The following is a 20,763-nucleotide window of genomic DNA, read 5'->3' on the forward strand; positions in this document are numbered from 1 at the left end:
CAGCAGATTTTGCTACAATGCAATGATCCAGGACAGTTCTGAGAGACTTATGAGAAAGAATGCAATCCATACTAGAGAAAAAAAAGGTTGAAGTAGAAATGCAAAAGAACACATATGAGTTATAACTTGTTTTTATGGGTATATGATTTGGGAATTTTGGTTTTAAAAGATTACTCTATTACAAAAATGAATAATATCAAAATAGGTTTTGAATGATAATACCTGTATAACCCAATGGAATTGCTTATCAACTCTAAGAGCTTGGGAGGGAAGAGAGGAGAGAGACAATATGAATCATGTGACCATGGGGGAAAATAGAAAAGAAATAAAAAGTAAAGCTAAACCCTCCCCCTAAAAAATTACTTTCAATATTAGAATCAACAAAGCATTGATTCCAAAGCAGAAGAATGGTAATACAATTTGCCTGAGGCTACAAGAAGTTGTACATATTCAGTGGCCACATCTAGGAAACTCTCTCAGTAGGTAAGCTAAACCTGATTAGTCTGAAGGGCCACAAACCTAGATAGTTGGGGATATATCTACCCTATGCATGTGAAGACCTTCCCCAATGGGGAATGGGCTGATGAAAATAAATTTATTCCAATTTCTATGAAGGCACCCAAAGCAGGTGCTGTGGAGTGCTTAGAGCTTGGTCAGACATCAAAGATGTTAAGGTCATCCATTACATCTTGGACCATCACTACTCATCTTCACTTTTGTCTTGCCACGGGATTTCTGTGATTCTAGTAGAATGAGACTGATAACTTTGTGAATTTAAATCCAATTATGTAAATCAAGATATCACCATGAGGTCATTGGTACTCTTCAAAAATGAAGAGCAAAAAAGATCATATTTTTAGGTGACAAAAAAATAGAAAGTTAAACTGCTTACCATTTTGATTATTTCTAAAGCAGAAAGAAATAATTAAAAAAGAAACTTTTTTCCAATTTTTGACATAAAGTTGAAATTTATATATAAGCACAGTTTATCAGTAAAAATAAATTTTATCATGCACTTCTTTATCTTCTGTTCATATGAATTTTTTTCTTAAAATTTTATTTTGTTATTAAATAGCAAGCCTTTACTAAGCAAATATTTTATCAAACATATGTATGCTGAGCAGCAAAAGTTAATGTAGTGTAGTGGAAAGAATTAGACTGTAACTAGCTTATTGCTATAAGCAAACCCTAGTATTCCTCCAGGGTATAGAAGTAAGCACAGAGAAAATGCCTGCCTTTTTTTTCTGTGAGGATCTGAGATAGATAGGGAAGATATCCATGGGGAGAAGGCAAAAGCCCTTTGCAAATTCTGTATTCCCTATCCAGAAATGAGCAAAGTGTTCTCCAGTTCAAATCCATTGTTAGGTTCAAGATAGGCAAAGAATAGGAAATGTTGGAGCAAATGAAAGAGGAAAGGAGAAGGAAGTACATTCCTTAACTCCTTGGGCAAGTCACTTCACTTGTCTGTTTGTTTATTCTTTGATTTAAAAAATGAAGAAGGAGAATGGACTGGTTAACTTCTAAGGTATATTCAGACATGTCAAACATGTAGCACAATGTCTTCCACATAACAAATGTTATGTAAATATTAATTGTTGTTATTGTTGTTTGTCTTATGATCTTATTGCTTTGGCCTAGTTACTCCTAGGACTTCTGTTTCATCTATCAAATAAAAAAATTAAAATAAATTTAAATTAAGTTAATTAAAATAAAATCCTTTTTGGTTTTAGAACCATATATATGTATATATACCTAGCATAAATGGATTTTTTTAATTCAAAAAGTTGTGAGAAATTAAACAAAAATGTATTCCATGTGACTTGTACTCTCAGACTCTTTTTAGCTATGTAACTATTCCTCCCCTAAAAGAACCTACTTTTAAATGGGGGAATCAATAGATATCTGGATTTCATGGCCAGGGAAATTTTAGGGATATTGAGTTGGAAATAATTTACATGTTCTAGGAATGATAGTACTGATTTGATATTTTTTCCAAAAGTAAGAACTGCAATGGCAGAGGGAATAGGTATTTTCAGAAACATGTTGTGAGGGGGGCTGATTCAGATTCATAAGGTTGAATTTCTTCTGTGTTGTGCTAGAAATGATGAATACTCACCAAACAGAAGACTAGGGATCCAATCCATGTCAGTAGAGAGCTGAATGAAAGATGAAGTATGGAGTACAGAAACATAGCATGAAGAAAGATAATGATATGTCTACTCATTTTATTTTTAGATCTTTTAGACAATTATGTTTTTATATAATTTTAATGAAGCTTGTATAAGTTCAGCCTGAACACAGTGATATTAATGTACCATAATAATGCTTTAAAAACTCTCTTCATACACAGAACTACCACACTATACTTGTCATTGGTTTTGAAAGAGTGGATCTACACTCTCTAGATATGACTCCCTATCCACCGATCCATTGGAGTGCTTTTTATGAAATGTTTAAACCATGGTTCATTATGTTCTACAATAGCAAGTCAGGACAGGGTGAGTCTCTAAGCCTGTTTCGGGCATGTAGAATGAGAGCTTTGTGTTTTCTTTTCAATATTTCTACAGCAAAAGTGAACCTAGTCTCAAGAACTGATTGCAACAGAATACTATTGTGCTATAAAAATTATGAACATAATTATGACATTCACAAAAAACCCTTGAAATATTTATATGAAGTGATGCAAAGTGAAGTAAACAGAACCAGGAGAACATCATACACAGTAATAGTAATAAAGTACAATGACCAATTGTGGATGACCACTATTATCAACAAAGCAAGGATACAGAACAACTCTCAGAGACTCATCATAAAAAATATTATCCAGTGCTATATAAGGAACTGATGGAGTCTGAATGCAGATTGTAGAATGTTCTTCTGCACTTTATATCATCCATGAATTTTTCTCTAGGGTAAGGGAAATGTGTCTTCTTTCACAACAAAATGAACATGGAAATCTATATTGTATAATAAAACATCATATTACCTGCCATCTTGGCAAAGGCAGAGGAGTGGGGAGGAGAGAGACAATGTGGATAAAAGTATCAGAAAATGATTTTTGAAAATTGTACCAATATATAATTTGGAAAAAAAAGAAATTATGAATACATAAAAAGATTGAGTTTGTTCATTAATCCATACAAACAGTTTATTTTTGACTGCATTATATCAGGACTCCCAGAACTCTTGGGCTCTTGGTGGAGAATTCAGGAGAATTCATTTAATTTGCTTATAGAATAAATATGTGGATTCACTTGAAAGGACTAGCCTAGCCTCTTTTTCATCTATGTGCAAGAGGCATTCCCTTTACCTCTTTTTTTTTTAAACTTTACCTTCTCTCTTAGAATTAATAAATATTGATCACAAAGCAGAAGAACAGTAAGGACTAGGCAAATGGAGTTAAATGACTTGTCCACAGTCACACAGCTAGAAAGTATCTCAATCCAGTTTTGAATCCAGCACCTCCTGTCCTTAGATCTTGATCTCAATCCACTGCTCCTTTTTTTTTTTTCTTTTGCAGAAGCTTAATAAGAAAGTGATTTTAAATTCACACACATGAGCATTCATATGTTTGTACATGCACCTAAACACACACAAAAAGAGAACTGGAATCAGGAAATCTTACACATAGTTGAGAAAGTACAAAGAAAGCTGGGAAGGACAATCTGCTAAAATGGAGATATTATATTGACCATGTGGATGTCTCTATAAAAAAGAAAGACTAAAAGAAACTTCAACCCAAGCCAATGATGAGAGGCTACAAGTGATGAGTTGGAACATTAAATGCCATTTTGCTGGATGAAATGCTATTATGGGGGAGATCAGTTGAGAAATGGACTTTTATGGGTCCAGAAGACGTATATATGCTGAGCAGGTCATTGCCAGAGCCTCTTCAGGATATCAGCCAACCCCCAGGGCTCCTGAAGTTCCTTCTAACTGTGTTCTGGTGAGAAACTGAGAGTAGACTCTCTCCAGAGCCTATGAGTCAACCCTACACAATCTGCCATCTTTTGTAGGGTGGTCTATAGTTTTAAATGTAGCTACACTGTCTATCATCTACAGTAGTGTGGAACACTTCAGTATTTTGTTGTTATTGTAGCTGTTATTATTGTTGTCATTATTTCCCAGAATGGGTCTTTAATCTCCAGGTCTCTGTGATCAAGTCCTCATTGAATATACTGTTGAGTAGTCAACATGTATCAGTTTAGGTCAGCTAGATCTATGCTTCAATTTCCTGGAAGCCCCAGATTTGCTTAAATTGTCTCATTTCATTGTTACAAAGCAAGTGCATTATGAACCTTAAATCACTATGTAGATGAGTGATCATATTATACATATTTTAAGGCAAATATTTTTTAAAAGGAGAAAAATCTCAGAAAAATCTACCAAAAAGAAGCTTAGAGTCTAAATAAAGGAGATATACATGCAAATTTATATGGTAACTGAGATAAGTAAAAATTTAAGGTGTTAGACAAAGAAATCTGAGCAGATTGATTTTGTGATGGAATTATACATTGAAGGCTTTACAAAGTAGGCACTATTTGAATTTGACATTAGAAATCAGTTAATTGGCTTAGTTAATTTAGAGACAGGAGGTCTTTGGGTTCAAATGTGCCCTCACACTTGTGAGCTTTGTGACCCTGGGCAAATCATTTAAGCCCTATTGCCTAGCCCTTACTGCTCTTCTGCCTTGAAACCAATACCTAGTTCCAAGGAGGAAGCTAAAGGTTTAAAAAATTAGATTGAATTTCAAAAAAGGGTTGGGTATTACAGGTATAGTGAATGCTGTGCTTTAAAATGTAGAGTCGAGACTTATGGGTAAACATGGCTGCAATCTAGATGTGAATTGCTTCCTCTCCCCAGCACCCAATGAAATAGACTACCTCAAAAGAACATAAAAATCATCTTTGGAAGAATTAAGGGACTCTACAGTAGGGCACAGCAACGAAGGTACATGGGGTTTGAGCATCTCCACACTATAAGAAGGAGAAAAAGCTCACACCCAAACTTGATCTGGACTACCCTCCCCCACCTCACCTATGGAACCAGAGAAGGAACCAGCTTGCTCGCCAGAGAAAGCGAATGAGTGAGGAACATCTCTGTAGTGACTGGGGGGGCACACCAGGGTCCTTGGAATTTAACTAGGACTGCCAGGGAACTACCCCCCAGAGCAGATTCACAGGAGATCCCTGATCACTGGAGAGCACACAGACTGTGGGGGCTCTTGCAAACTGCGAAAGCTGCGAAGGCTCTAGAGACAGTATGAGGTAAAAGATCTGTGCCTTGCTGTAGTGGGGGGGGGACACCAGGGTCCTTGGGAACTGACAAGTTCTACCAGAGAACTACCCCTCAAAGCAGTTTCACAGGAGACTCCTGTGGATGGAGAGCACAGAGCACAGACCACGCTCTAACAAATTGTGGAGGCTGTGAAGAATCTGCCTGAGGCAAAAGCATCACCACATAACTCCAAAGAAAACCTGCCCATTTCACTCAGACTTCTGTCTAAAAAGGAAAGGGAAAACCACCAAAGGGATGGCTCATACTGCCCAAGATCAACCCTCCAAGAAGAAAGGGAAAGAAGTGACTACTGAAAATGTTTATGGAGGGAAAACTCAGGTTACAGAGGAAAAAGAGGATGAAATTCAAAAAAAGTCAAAACCTTCCCCCCCAAAAGGAAATTGTCCACAAGTTCTAGAAGAACTTAAATTGGAGCTAATCCAAAAGATGGAAACCTTCCAGCAAGAAAAATGGGAAGAAATCAAGAGAAAATTCAACAGTCTAATAGACAAGAACTCCCAATTGGAGAAAAAGCTGGAAGCCTCAAAAAGCAGGGCAGACCAAATTGAAAAGCAAAACTAGTCCTTAAAGACAGGAATTAAGCAACTGGAAGAAAATGATCTTGCAAAACAGCAAGAATTAATAAAGCAAAGTAAAAAAAGTAATGAATTAGAAGAAAACATAAAATATCTCACTGACAAGGTGACAGACCAGGAAAACAAAGGAAGGAGAGACAATTTAAGAATCATTGGTCTACCTGAAAAAAACAGAGATTTACAAAAATCTCGATGCCATCCTAAAAGAAATAATCTAAGAAAATTGCCCTGATCTTCTCAAACAAGGGGGCAATATAGAAATTGAATGGGTTCATAGAACACCCTGAATACTAAATCCCCAAAAGACGACCCCCAGGCATGTAATCTCCAAATTCAAGAGCTTCCAAGCTAGGAGAAAATCTTAAAAGAAACCAAAAAGAGAAACTTCAGATACAAAGGAGCAACAATCAGGATTAACCAAGACCTAGCAGCGGCCATGCTAAAAGACCGCATAGCCTGGAACACGATATTCAGAAAGGCAAGATAACTGGGTCTTCAACCAAGAATCAGCTATCCATCAAAACTGACTATATACTTCCAGGGGAAAGTATGGGCATTCAACAAAATAGAAGATTTCCATGTATTTGCAAAGAAAAGACCAGAACTCAGTGGAAAATTTGACATTAAACACAAAGAGAAAGAGAAACATGAAAAGTTAAATATGAAAGAAAGGGAAAAGGAGAAATTTTTTTTCTTTTATTCAAACTCTCTTCTATAAGGGCTACAATTAGATCAAATTATATATATATATATGTATATATATATATATATACATATATATATATTGGGGAAATGTTATGTGTAACTCTCAAAAATTGTATGCATTAATAGAGTAATCAGAAGAATAATTTATGAAGAAAGATTGGGGCATTAACATTATTTGGAGGAAAAAAACAAAAAGAAAGAAAAAGGGATGGGGGAATCAATGAGGGTACCAAGATATACTTGAAGAAATGGAAATAAATTGAATAGAATAATCCTTTTCATGCAAAGATACACACGGGAAGGGGAGGGGAAGAATTTTCTTATAAGAAGGAGAGGAAAAGAGTGCTAATTGGTATTATTTACACTTTACTCTCAGTGAAATCAACTCTGAGAGGGAAGAGCATCTAGATCCACTGGGATCTTGAATTCTATCTTACACAACAGGGTAAGGGAGAGGGGAAACTAAAGAGGGCTGTGGGAGGGAGTACAAAAGGGGAGTGAAGGAGAGGGGGGAGGGGAAGGGAACAAAAAGGGAGTGGCCATAAAGGGAAGCATAACAAGGGAGGGAACTAGGGGGACTGATTTAAAGTAAATCACTGGTTTAAAAGGTTATAGCAAAAGAAGAAAGGTCAGATTTAGGGAAGGATATAAAAATGATGGGGAATTCCCAAATGCCAATCAAAACATTAAATGTGAATGGGATGAACTCACCCATAAAATGTAGACAAATAGCAGAATGGATTAGAATCCAAAACCCTACCATATGTTGTCTTCAAGAAACTTACATGAGGCGGGTAGATACTCACAACGTCAAAATAAAAGGTTAGAGTTAGGCCTATTGGGTCTCAACTGACAGAAAGAAGGCAGGATTAGCAATCATGATATCTGACAAAGCCAAAGCAAAAATAGACCCAATTAAAAGGGATAGGGAAGGTAAATACATCCTGATACAAGTGAGTATAGACAATGAGGAAATATCATTAATCAATATTTATGCACAAAATGGTATAGCACCCAAAGTTTTAATGGAGAAACTAGGAGAATTGAAGGAGGAAATAGATAGTAAAAGTATTCTAAAGGGAGATCTGACCAACCACTATCAAATTTAGATGAATTAAATAAAAAAATAAATAAGAAAGAGGTAAAAGATATAAATGAAATATTAGAAAAATTAGAGTTAATATATGGAGAAAAATAGGGACAAAAAGGAATACACCTTTTTAGCAGCACAGGGCACATTCACAAAGATTGACAATACACTAGGTAATAGAAACATGGCAAACAAATGCAGAAAAGAAGAAATAATTAATGCATCCTTTTGAGATCATAAGGCAATAAAAATAATGATCAATAAGGTTAATGGAGAGCAAAATCAAAAATCAATTGGAACTTAAATAATATGATGCTCCACAATCAGTTAGAGAACAAATCATAGAAACAATTAATAATTGCATTGAAGAAAATGACAATGGTTAGACATCTTTTCAAACTTTATGAGATGCAGGGAAAGCAGTACTCAGAGGAAAATTCATATCCCTGAGAGCATATATTAACAAATTAGGGAGGGCAGAGATCAATGAATTGGACATGAAAATCAAAAACCTTCAAAGTGAACAAATTAAACACCCCCAGAAGAAAACCAAGTTGGAAATCCTAAAAATTAAGGGAGAAATTAATGAAATCAAAATTGATAAAACTATTGAACTCATAAATAAGACTAGGAGCTGGTACCTTGAAAATAATAGACAAAGTACTGGTCAATCTAATTAAATAAAGGAAAGAAGAAAAGCAAATTAACCATATCATAGATGTAAAGGGGGACCTTACCTCCAATGGAGAGGAAATTAAGGCAATCATTAAAAATTTCTTTGCCCAATTATATGGCAATAAATATGCCAATGTGGCAATATGGATGAATATTTATAAAAATATAAATTGCCTAGAATAACAGAAGAAGAAAAAGAATTTGTAATTAATCCCATATCAGAAAAAGAAATACAACAGGCCATCAAAGAACTCACTAAGAAAAAAATCCTCAGGTCCAGATGGATTCACAAGTGAATTCTATCAAACATTCAAAGAACAACTATTCCCAATATTATACAAACTATTTGATATAATGAGCAAAGTGGGAGTTCTACCAAATTCCTTTTATGACATAAATATGGTACTGATTCCAAAGCCAGGCAGGACAAAAATGGAAAAAGAAAACTACAGACCAATCTCCCTAATGAATATAGATGGGAAAATCTTAAACTGGATACTAGCAAAAAGACTCTAGCAGGTGATCATGAGGGTCATTCACTATGATCAAGTAGAATTTATACCAGGAATGCAGGGCTGGTTCAATATTAGGAAAACCATCCACAAAATTGACCATATCAACAAGCAAACCAACAATAATCACATGATTATCTCAATAGAGTCAGAAAAAGCCTTTGATAAAATAGAACACCCATTCTTATTAAAAACACTAGAAAGCATAGGAATAGAAGAGTTTTCCCTAAAAATAATAAACAATATCTATCTAAAACCATCAGCCAACATCATCTGCAATGGGGATAAACTAGAAGTCTTCCCAATAAGGTCAGAAGTGAAACAAGGATGCCCATTATCACCTCTATTATTTAACATTATACTAGAAACACTAGCAGTAGCAATTAGAGAAGAAAAAGAAATTGAAGGCATTAAAATATGCAATGAGGAGACCAAGGTGTCACTCTTTGAGGATGATATGATGGTCTACTTAAAGAATCCTAGAGAATCAACAAAAAAGGCAGTGGAAAAAATCAGCAATGCTAGCAAAGTTGCAGGATACAAAATAAAGCCACATAAGTCATCAGCATTTCTATATATTTCCAACACATCTCAGCAGCAAAATTTAGAAAGAGAAATCCCATTCAAAATCACCTTAGACAAAATGAAATACTTGGGAATCTATCTGCTGAGACAAACACAGGAATTATATGACTACAACTACAAAACACTACACAACTAAAACTAGATCTGAGCAATTGGAAAAACATTAACTGCTCATGGGCGGGATGATATAACATAATAAAAATGACTATCCTACTCAAACTTATCTATCTATTTAGTACCATACTGGTTGAACTTCCAAAAAACTTTTTTTTACTGAATTAGAAAAACAAAACAAAACAAAACAAAGTTCATTTCGAAAAACAAATGATCAAGGATATCCAGGAAAATAATGAAAAAAAAAAACAGAAAGGAAGGGGGCCTTGCAGTGCCAGATATGAAACTATACTATAAAGCATTGCTCATCAAAACAATTTGGTACTGGCTAAGAGACAGAAAGTGGGATAGACTTGGGGTAAGTGACCTCAGCAAGACAATTTATGACAAACCCAAAGACCCATCTTTTGGGACAACAATCCACTATTTGATAAAAAAAAAAAAAACAAACCTTCTGGAAAAACTGGAAGACAGTGTGGGAGAAATTAGGTTTGGATCAACACCTCACACCCTACACCAACATAAACTCAGAATGGGTGAATGACTTGAACATAAAGAAGAAAAGTATAAGTAAATTAGGTGCACACAGAATAGTATATATGTCACACCTTTGGGGAGGGAAAGATTTTAAAACCAAACAAGACTTAGAGCCATAAAATGTAAAATAAGTAATTTTGATTACATGAAATTAAAAATTTTTTGTACAAACAAAACCAATGTAACCAAAATTAGAAGGCAAACAACAAATTGGGAAACAATCTTCCTAACAAAAACCTCTGACAAAGGTCTAATTACTTAAATTTATACCAAGCTAAATCAATTGTACAAAAAAACAAGCCATTCTCCAATTGATAAATGGGCAAGGGACATGAATAGGCAGTTTTCAGGTAAAGAAATCAAAACTATTAATAAGCACATGAAAAAGTATTCTAAATCTCTTATAATCAGAGAGATGCAAATCAAAACAACTCTGAGGTATCAACTCATGCCTAGCAGATTGGCTAACATGACAGCAAAGGAAAGTAATGAATGCTGGAGGGGATGTGGCAAAGTTGGGACATTAATGCATTGCTGATGGAGTTGTGAATTGATCCAACCATTCTGGGGGGCAATTTGGAACTATGCCCAAAGGGTGATAAAAGACTGCCTGCCCTTTGACTCAGCCATAACATTGTTGGGTTTGTATCCCAAAGAGATAATAAGGAAAAAGACTTGTACAAGAATATTCAAAGCTGGGCTCTTTGTGGTGTCAAAAAATTGGAAAATGAGGGGATGCCCTTCAATTGTTAAATGACTGAACAAATTGTGGTATATGTTGGTGATAGAATACTATTGTGCTTATAGGAATAATAAAGTGGAGGAATTCCATGGAGACTGGAACAACCATCAGGAAGTGATGCAGAGCGAAAGGAGCAGAACCAGGAGAACATTGTACACAGAGACTGATACACTGTGGTACAGTCGAACATAATGGACTTTTCCATTAATGTCAATGCAATGTCCCTGAACAACCTGCAGGTTTCAAGGAGAGAAAAAAAAAACACTACCCTCAATCAGAGGACAATGGATGGGAGTAAATACACTGAGGAAAGTCAACAGCTTGACTACAGGGGTCGAGGGGATATGATTGAGGAGAGACTCTAAATAAACACCCTAAAGCAAAAACCTGTAACATGAAAATGAGTTCGGGTCGAGGACACATGTGACACCCAGAGGAATCATGCATCGCCAATGGGAGGGGTGGTGGGAGGGGGAGGGAGGAAAAGAAAATGATCTTTTTTTCTAATGAACAATGTTTGAAAATGACCAAATAAAATAATGTTTAAAAGGGAAAAAAAACGTATAGAGTCAAAGGATCTCAAGAAATGTTTTTCAAATGATAAGTAATCTAGCTTGGTTAAAGTATAGGACATATAAAGGGCAATTGCTTGAGAAAAAACTGAAAAGGCAGCTTAAAGAATAGAGTCTTAAATCAATCATTGATCTCTTTGTGATTGCAGAATGCCTAAGAGTTTTGTCATAAGTCTTTACTACTATTTAGTGGCAGTGTACCTAAATTTCCAAGATATTTCTTTAAGTGTGAATTAAACATTGTATACAAGAGCTGAAAACATATATCACAAAATGACAACTCTATGACTTTTATTTAAGGATTCATGCAATTACTTACTATTTCTCTTAAATTTGTAAGGTAAATATTATCACTTCTGTAGTACCAATGATGGAATTAAGAACACAAAGACATAAAAGGGTATATATTTTAAACTGACATTGTTAATTTGTTGCAGAACTGGATTAGTGAACATTATTTCTTTCATGACATGAGGACAGATTTCACCAGAATAAAAATGGATTCCAATCACCCATTTTTAGGACTCTTTTGTCTAGACATGAGTTTATATTTCTTTTGTGCATTTTTAAATGAATTACTTATCTGTGTACTTCTGGTTTCTTTCCTGTCGAGTATAAATTCTGTGTGGGTAGATGATTTTATATTATGTTTTAGCATCCCTAAATTATAGCACAGTTCCTAACTCTTCTTTTTTTGTTCTCTTCCTCCCCTTTGTTTTCTTTCTTCTCCTTGTTTTTCTTTTCAAACAATCAACAAGAATTTGTGTTAAAGTCCTATGGGTATAATAGCAACAAATTAGTCCGAAGATGAAAGAAACATTCTTTTTTTGGAAAAATGTACACATATAAATAAACACATAAATTAGAAGTAAAAGTGATGACTCCTTCTACATGTGTATATGCATATTTGTGTTCTATTTGATTCAATAAACCCCTATTAAGCAGCTACTGTTTTCTAGGCATTGTGCTAAGTGCTAGGTATACAAAAAGAGACAAAGGATAATTTTTGCCCTCATGGAGCTTGTATTCTAATGTGGATGAACAACATGTGAATGCATATGTACAAAGTAAGCAATATACAGGATAAACTGGAATAACAGCAGGATGGCACTGGAATTAATATGGTTTTGGGAAGGCTTCTTGTTGGAGGTTGGATTTTATTTGGGATTTAAAGGAAACCAGTGAGGTCAGGAGACAGAGTGGAGGGAGAAAAATCCAGGCATGAGGGGCAGCTAGAAAGTATCTGAATTGGAGAATTGGAGTTCTTTATTATTGTAACTGCCAGGAGGCTTATTTTGGATTTAAGAAAGTGTTTTGGGGAGTAAGATATAAGAAGACTGGAAATATAGGCAGATCCTAGGATGTGAATGACTTTGAATGCCAAATATAACATTTTGGGCTTGCTCTGGAAGACTACAGGAACCTCCTGGAGTTTATTCAGTAGGGGAATGATGTGATGTGGGGAAAATTCTCTTTAAAAAGGTCATATAAGAGAAACTGAGTCCAAAGCAAAAAAAGGAATTTGGAGAGGGCTGGTCTTCTAATAAAGTCAGACATTTGGTCAAGACCAAAAGACCCTGACCATTGTGAGAGGACTTCTTTTATCCCCAAAGAATTAGACAGTTTTGACACCAGTACAAAAATTGTCCAAGACAAGTTATACCCATCTGAAAATAGAGACACATGGAAACAATGTTCACTGGTCAGGGCAACTGGGAAATACTTTTAATTAGTAGAAGAAACCATTTGACAATGACTTAGAAGTTACTTGATAGAAAAGAGGGTAGTGGGGGAGACTGGGTTAGTGACACAAAAGATGAGGGTAGGTGGTGTTGGATGGTACCAGGCTTTGAAAGCCAGGTTAGGCTTAGTGACTTATACTGGATCATAAGTTCAAGACCATAATTATTGCTGATGGTGCATGATATAGCAAATTTGACAGGTGAGGCTAGCACTAAGGTCTATGCTAACAATGATTATATATATTAATTACTTAATTCAACCTTACCAGTTATACTAAAACAATCACAAAGGGCCTATTTAAATCATCAGTTAGGCTAACATTAATTACCTCTTAGACTTACATTTTATGATTAACTTGATACTACTGCTAACATTAAAATCTAATCCTCAAATTTCTTAGGTAGGGGATTTTTCACTCACAGTGATGAGATATGTCTTCCTCTCTCCTCCCTTTTCTTCAATTGCTCTGGAAACAATATTCACATCAATATTTGACCATCCTCCATTATTTCCAAGTGAAATCATTTAAAAAATGCATACTCCTTTAATTTCATATAGAAAGAAGCAAGGAAGAGGAGGAAGAAAGGAAAATATGAAAGAAGCAAATAAGTACTTATTAAATACCTACTATATTCCAGCCACTATACTAAACACTTAAAAATAATTCATTTGATCTTACAACTTTTGGATGTAGTTGTTATTCTTATCCCATTTTTTAAGTTTGAGGAAATTGAGGCAGACAGAATTTAAGTAACTTGTCAAGGATCATACAGCTGGAAGATATCAAAGACTGGATTTGGATTAAGGTCTTTCTGAGTGCTTCAAGTCTTCCAGGTGCGGCTATCTCTCCACCATTTGAAATAGGTAGTTGACAGGTAATTTGGCATTCAGAAGCTTCCAGATGATATTGACTACACACCTATTATTGAAATCAGGAAGAGTTGGGTTCAAGTCTGTCCTCTAACATATACTACTTGTATTACTTGGGGAGAGTCTCAAACTTTCAATGTTCTAGGCAATTTTAAAAGACTAAATGATAAAGACAAGGTACAGAAATATATATTGGTAGAAGGATCCTCTTTACTTGATAATCCACCATACCCATATTGGCAAACATATGGCACTTGTTCCAGAGCATGCAGAGAGAACTGCTCCCTTCCCCTTTTCCATGTGCTCCTAAGAATATTTCTTACATCACCCATGGGGAGAGCTTCCTCCCTCCACTGTCTGGGGTAAGATGGGGAGCTCACATACAGTGTGAAGATTGAAGTTTGGCCACTCAGTCTTTTCTTTGTTCTAAGAGCTCTGGAATTTGTCTACAATATTCCTGAATGTTTTCATTTGGGAATTTATTTAAGGAAATAATCAGTGGATTCTTCCAATTTTTATTTTACACTTGATAGCATTTTATATTCTTGTTCAAGAATATCAGGGCAATTTTCTTTGATAATTTCTAATAATATGCCTAGACTTATTTTGTTATCATGGATTTCAGGTAGTGTAGTAATTCTTAAATTATTTCTTTAGGTTCTGTTTTCCAGGCCAGTTGTTTTTGCAATAAGATATTTCACATTTTATTTGAATTTTATTTCTTTTTCTTTTATTTTAGTTTTCCTTGCTTTCTCATGAATTCTTTAACTTCTACTTGCCCACTTCTAATTTTCAAGGAATGATTTTCATCAATGAGCTTTTGAACATCCTTTTCCATTTGGCATCTTGTACTTTTAAAGGAATTATTTACTTGGATTTTTATATCTCTTTTTCCTTTGATGCAATTCATTTTTTAAGAATATAATTTCTTCAATAATTTTTGATCTTCTTCAAGCTGTTGACTCTTTCTTTTACTACTTTCATTCCTTTATTTAACTATTTTTGAGCTCTTCTAAGACCTGGAACTTTTTACATTTTTCTTTGAAGTTTTATATATAGTTGTTTTGACCTCACTGTCCCATTTTGAGTTTTTGCATTGCTCTTTCTTGTCTCAATAATAATTTTCTATGATTAGGTGCATTTTTTTCTGTACATTGATTTTCCCACACTTATTCTTAATTTTTATTTTAATTTTATATTTAAAGGTGGACTCTGTTGTCAGGATAAAGGGGGCATTGCCTTAAACTTAACTTTTTCTTTGCTGTCACCATCACCTCCAGTTCTGGGTTTCTGCAAGTTTAATTTTTTTTCCAAAGTGGTTTGATGACCTGTGGGCTCAGAACGCTGGAGGCTACCTCTTATTGTTGATACAGTCTTCCCCAGGGCAATATTTTGTCTTGGAGAACCACAGGTACAGTGAAACACCTTGGTCAGAGCCTTGGGGACTCACCTCAGGGTTGAGGAGTGGCCATATATCTCTTTGGGCTTGCACTAGCCATGTACCATGGTGGACCCCTCTTACCCAAATGAAATAGACATTCTCTGCTTACCTTCTCAATTTTTTTTTAGCAAGAAAATTTATTCACTCCATTCCATTGTTAGTTCTATCACTTCAATAGTCATTTGGAAGCATTATTTTAAAGTTGTTTGAAAAGGATTCTCAAAGAGTTTGAAGATTACTGTGCCTCTATTTTTCCATCTTCTGCCTGGATATTCTGGAACAAGAGAGAAAAATAGAAATTTAAATAATCTACAAATTAACTCTTAAAAGACATCCTAAAATATAAATTCCTAAGAATACTATAGCCAAGTTCCAGAACTCCCAGGCCAAAAAGAAAGTACTACAAAGTAGCCTAAGAGAAAAAAGTATTATTATATTGCCACAGTAGAATTAAACAGAATGCCACAACTTTTATATCAAAGGATTGGAAGGGATGGTATATCATAGCTTTCAAGGCAAGGATCTAGGATTATAACTAAGAATCACCTATCTAATGAAACTGACCATAATACTCCAGGGGGAAAATGGATATTTAATGAAATAGAGCAAATCTATACATTACTGATGAAATAACTAGAGCTAAAAAGAAAATTTAATGATCAAATATGGCATTCAAGAGAAACATAAAAAGGTAAACAAAAAAAGAAAAGCTAACAAAAAACAGCAAACTCAAGGGACACAGTGGGGTTAAACTGATTACAATCCCACATGGGGGAGGGGTGAAAATACTAGTTAATAATTAATTAAATACTTAAGGTATTCATTATACTTGAGATACACAATTTACTTACAGTTTTAATAATACCTAAGAACTTTAACTATTAGGGAAGTGGGAAAGATTATTATTATTAAAAGAAAGTTGTTAGGGAGTAGATTGAATATGGTATGCCTTTTAAATTAAATCATTTATGTTTCTTTCTTCTTCAGAAATGAACCCCCTCTCAACAACTTATAGGTAAAATCAATTTTTGACATTCTTTTCTAACTTTTTGAATTCCACATTCTTCCCCTTTCCATACTTTCTTTCCATGAAGTGGTAAGCAATTTGGTAACAATTTTATGTATACAAAAACATATTTTAATATTCATCATGTTGGTAGAGAAGATCCATTAAAAATTAAGACAAAATGAAGAATAGTTTATTTCAATCTGTATTCACAATTCAGCAGTTCTTTCTCTGGAGTTGAATCACATTTTTCATTATAAGTACTTTGGGATTGTCTTGGATCATTGTATTGTGGTAAATATCTATGTCATTCCTAGTTCATCATGCAGAAAGGCTGTTGATTTGTATAATGTTCCCCCACTTTTTCTCATTTCACTCTACATCAGTCCCTGTAGTTTTTTTTTATTTTTTTTCTGAAATCCCCCTGATTATCATTTATAAGAATACAATAGTATTCTATTACAATAATATACCACAATTTATTCATCCACACCCCATGTGATGGCATCCCCTCAGTTTTCAATTCTTTTTTAACATAAAAAGAGCTGCTTTAAATATTTTTGTACAAATACATCATTTTCTCTCTTTTTATCTCTTTTTTTGTATATACTAGTGGTATGTTATTTTATTAGATTAAAGGAGATATATAATTTTATGTCCTTTTTGAGCACAGTTCCAAATTCATCTCCAGAATGGTTAGCAGTGCATTCATCTTTCAGTTTTCCCACATCTGCTCCAACATTTATGATTTGTTTTCCTTTTCTGCCATATTATCTGGTTTGTTGACTGTGAGGTGATATCTCAGAGTGGTTTTAATTTGCATTTCTCTAACCAAAATTGAGTTGGAGCATTTTTTCATATGACTTTTGATAATTTGAATGTCTTTTTTTCTAAAAAACTGCCTCTTTATAACCTTTGACCATTTATCATTTTTGGAATGACTTATACTCCTTATAAATTTGGATCATTTTTATATGTTTTTGAGATTCCTTTTTCAGAGACATTTACTGTATACATTTTTCCATTTTTCCTTCTACTTTATGGTTGTGTTGGTTTTGTTTGTGCAAACCTTTTTAAATTTGATGTAGTCAAAAACATCAGTTTTGCATCCTAAAATGCTTTCTATATCTTCTTTGGCCATAAATTCTTTAAATAATAATAATTCTAATACATAAACTATTCCTTGTTCCTCTAACTTGCTTATGGTAGCATATCTTATATCTAAGACATTATACACATTTTGACCTTATCTGGGATATATAGTGTATGATACATAGTTTCTGACATACAGTTTTCAAAATCTTCTAGCATATTTTGTCAAATAGTGAGTTGTTACCCCAAATGCTTGGATGTTCAGATTTTTCAAAAACTAATTTACTGTGGTCATTTTCTGTTTATTGTGTACCTAATCTATTAGTTCAAATGTTCTAGCATTCTCCTTGATTACTGCTTTATAATACAGTTTGAGATCTGCTACTGCTGGGCCATCTTCCTTTAAATTCTTTTTCCTTAATTCCTTTGATATAAGTAGATGTTTTTTTGAAGTTCTTTCCAATTCTGAAATCCAGGGTGCTTGTAAAACTTCACAAGAAAAACAGTTACTTCATCTTGAGGGAACTGGGAAATTTTTCTTCAAAAAGCTGGTATTTGAACAATGATTAACATTTTAATAGTTGTAAATAAGAGAAAAGTGAGATGTAAGACATGGACAACCCACAAAACAATCAAAACTGGGGTGTTTTGAAGTAGGAAAGGAAATATAGTTTTGGTAGGCTATCTAGATTTCAGTTGATCATTCTCATTAAGAATAATGTTCAACTCACTAGCTCCCTTAACCAAATATAAGTGTTGCCTGACTGCTCTGAAAAGAGGTAGTTAGCAGCTGCCCTTATAAATATAAATGCCATGTAGCAGAGAGCCAGTCAATTCCATTTCAATAACTTTGTTGGCAAGATAAGTCTGGGAAATACATCCAAAATAGAAATGGTAGCTTGGTGTGTTGAGGGCAGCAGGTGTCATTGACATGATTGGACTTGGTGCCAGTTCCTGATTTCTCTCATTACTACTCATTCTTGATTGCAAGCAGTTTGGTAAAATTCAGAGAAAGGGACAGCTGACTGGCAGCCTGACTGAACTCAGCCAGGGTGCTGGCCAGATTTCAAAACTCACCCATCTGTATTTTATTGCCTACAGTCCAAGGGAGATATTCAGATGGAATCTTCTGCAGATGGTAACACTGACAATGAAGGTTATGCAACACAAATGGGTGAAATAACAATTTGCTCTTAGGTTATAGAAATAAATATTATTGGATACGTGCAGAAAAAATTCCCAAACAATTTATGAAGGCAATATTACAAAATCTAAGCCTATTAATTCCAACAAATTATTAAAAATGGTACTCCTAACCATCAATCAGTTCTCCATCCCCAAAGTCCTATCTGCTACTCCTATGCAAAAGCATTTTGAGTGTAATGATAAGGTTTATACTGTACAGCAGTCTTGGGGTTTTTTGGAGGTTACCAGAAGATAAAGACTATAGGGGACCCAACAGGATGATAACATTGGGTTGAAGGTTATCTTGTATTTCTACAGATAATGGAAACATCTGGACACCCAGCAAACACATCAAACCATGGAGAAGACCAGATCCAGATGCAGACAGAGCAGATATGCATGCAGGACTGAGCATGCCACGCCATGTGGCTCAGGACCAGGAAGAGAAGCAGACTAGCAACACAGATGATGTTGATCACCTGCACACCAGCCACACTCAAGACACATCTGATGACATGCTCACTGATGACTACACACATGTAAAAGACTGACATTTCAACTCTCTTAGTAATATTCACTATCATTGCCCTGATAGACAGTTGTCATACTGAAATCTATTTGTCTATTATACCTAAACGCCTAGTATTAAGAATGTTAACTTGGATGGACAATCCCTCATTTGCATATGTTAATGACACAAAATGGCTCCCATACCCAACTTTAGCCAAAGACATTTCCATGGAATCAGAAGGAGCTAGCTACAATTAGTCAGATACTACTGTATACCCTCCATTTTGTATGTCTATATTATGCACTGACAAAAAAATTCATTAATTCATTTTTTATATCTCATAGAATCCAAACTTGGATTTTAAGAAATACTACTGATAACAATTATATAGGCACTGGCATGGATGTCATAGGAAAAGGGGATAGAATATATCACCCACCACATAAACCTAACCAACCTGAGAACAAAAATTTGTGTTTGAATCAGGTAGAGACTCTGCACAGGGTTTTATCATGGACAGATTATTCTGTTCAAACTCCTTGAAAGATAGAGATGTCAAGTAAAGTAGGCTTTGAGGTTTTTAATTGGGGACCTATATTAATTACATTGTGGATTTTATGATCTAATGATACATTCAAATGGAACTAGAGGATGTGAAAGATGACACATTCCATGTAAAACACAGTATAAGACTTAAGGATTATACAAGCTGATGTATCTGGTCCAAGACTTGCTATTGATGCAAGTCCCATTCAAAATACTCAGTGGAAAATCATGGCTGTCACTCAGTCAATTTGTAAATTTCAAGTCAATATTATGAATAATGGGATTGATTTTGAAAATGCCACTCACATCAACATCATAGCTTATGTATTTGCTTCTTATGTAATGTTAGTAGATAGTACACTTAACATCTCTATAAACAATAAGGGACTGTTTTGGATTCAATGCTTAAACTGTTATCTACATCAATGTATAGATTCTATGCATGACAATATATATGTAGCTATTAAAAACCAACCACCATTGGTGTGGTTACCTGTTAATATTATAGAAATACGGGCATCTACTGAAACTGTTCATTTCATTCACAAAGCATTTAATCTAATTATACATTGCTCCAAATATTTTATATTAAAAATCATAGGAATAGTAGCTTCCATCATTGCTGTGATTACAGCATTAACTACAGCAACATTTGCATTGAATAACTCTATACAAAAGCAAGGTTTTATACAAGAAGTTGTATCTAATTCATCTGAATTTTGGCACATGCAGCAAAGTCTTGACCTTTTTTAAGGATGATTTAGAAACTGTGAAAGATGCTGTATTTGGGCTAGGAAAAGAGGTTGAAGCTTTACACACTAGAATTACTTATCCATGTCATTTCAACCAAACAGGATATTATATTACATCTTTAAAATATGATAATATTTCATATGAATGGCAATCCATATTACAGCACATTAAAGGTGCTTGGGGACATCATAATAGCACATTGGATATTATA

Source organism: Monodelphis domestica, chromosome 1, assembly GCF_027887165.1.
Source record: "Monodelphis domestica isolate mMonDom1 chromosome 1, mMonDom1.pri, whole genome shotgun sequence".
Lineage (NCBI taxonomy): Eukaryota > Metazoa > Chordata > Mammalia > Didelphimorphia > Didelphidae > Monodelphis > Monodelphis domestica.